This window comes from Octopus bimaculoides, chromosome 24, assembly GCF_001194135.2.
Source record: "Octopus bimaculoides isolate UCB-OBI-ISO-001 chromosome 24, ASM119413v2, whole genome shotgun sequence".
In the NCBI taxonomy this organism is placed as follows: Eukaryota; Metazoa; Mollusca; class Cephalopoda; order Octopoda; family Octopodidae; genus Octopus; species Octopus bimaculoides.
In genome coordinates this window covers 10,514,802-10,515,594 of record NC_069004.1, presented here as the reverse complement: position 1 = coordinate 10,515,594, position 793 = coordinate 10,514,802, and positions in this window count along the sequence as shown.

Here is a 793-nt window from a genome sequence, read left to right as displayed (position 1 = left end):
TTACAGAACCGGTTTCGATCCTTGAGATCTTTTCAACAGTAAATATGAATAATAAATTTTTGAAAAATTATTGAAAAATTAAATTTTGGTAAATTTAAAAGAAAAGTCTTTTTAAAGACATATTTGTATAGTATTCAAATAACAGGGGCATTTTTCTTGTTTCTGCCTGTCTCTGTTTCACTTGTTAACTCTTGTGGGTTCGAAGAAGGATTGCTATGATAGTAGCAGAGTGTTAATTAGTTGGGTGTCCTGACATTGACCTGTTGATGGTCGTAGTGATCTGTATTGTTTATAATGTTTGCGTAGATCAACACATGGCTACGATGCTCCCCTACTACTCCTGCACATGATCAGAGATGCACATATTGACAGCCACTAAGGGACATGCTCAAGAAACTGACAAGCAAATCTGTGGTATTGAGTTGTAATGATATTTCTGCTTCAGTAACTCAGTGCTGAATCTGTCCGAAATGTAATGGAAAATAGGTCAGTTTCAAACACTGATGTGCAGGTCACAAAAGCAAAGTTTGAAGGGAATAGTATTTATTTCCTTCGATTTTTAGGTAGATAGGTACAGGAGTGGCTGTGTGGTAAGTAGCTTGCTTACCAACCACATAGTTCTGGGTTCAGTCCCACTGCGTGGCACCTTGGGCAAGTGTCTTCTACTATAGCCTTGGGTCGATCAAAGCCTTGTGAGTGGATTTGCTAGACGGAAACTGAAAGAAGCCTGTCGTATATATGTATATATATATATATATATGTATGTGTGTTTGTGTGTCTGTGTTTGTCCCCC